We start from the raw sequence: 693 nt of genomic DNA, 5'->3' as shown, positions 1-693 counted from the left end.
ACTGCCCATCAGTTTCATTGGATGCTACCTCCATCCAATACAGAGAGAATTACTGCTTTTTCTCTAGAAAGGAGAATGTGAATGTATTATTCAAAGTTCACAACCTATTTTGGAGAGTGATAATGTATAAACAGCACAGAAGACATTTTCTCCTCAATATCCATACAGAACTACTCAATACCTATGCGCAACTTCTGCTGCGATATGAATGTCCACAAAGTTTAAAATCAACCCAAAAGACTCTACTCCACATTATAATTTATTCAGAGCCAAACTGGCATCTACAAGAAGTGTAACCAGCCTCCTAGGTCTTTCCTGAGAGGGACACCCCAAAACGACCTCCACAAGCAGCGCCCTCATAAAGCCAGGCTTGGTTTAAACAGTGGTGTTTTCTGGGAGGCTAAGAGAACCACATCTTGGCTGGGAAAACTCAGGCCAGGTGAAGATTCTCCAGGCTGGCTGCACTGCCAAACATCCTCCATGCAAGCAAACCCCCCCCCCCCCGCCGCCACACTCTTCTCTCCTGTCAGCTCAGTCCAAAAGGACTAGAATGGGCGAGTCTCTGCTCTCACCTCAGGCATCTTCTACTGAACAAATGGCTAGTCTTTTTTCTGTCAAACATATAGGCAGGCAAGGACAAATTCATTCATTCATTCATTCATGCATTCATTCATTCATTCATTCATTCAATTT

The sequence above is a fragment of the Gekko japonicus genome, unplaced genomic scaffold (assembly GCF_001447785.1).
Source record: "Gekko japonicus isolate JY-2015 unplaced genomic scaffold, Gekko_japonicus_V1.1 scaffold2597, whole genome shotgun sequence".
Taxonomy (NCBI): domain Eukaryota; kingdom Metazoa; phylum Chordata; class Lepidosauria; order Squamata; family Gekkonidae; genus Gekko; species Gekko japonicus.
This window is presented reverse-complemented; position numbering follows the sequence as displayed.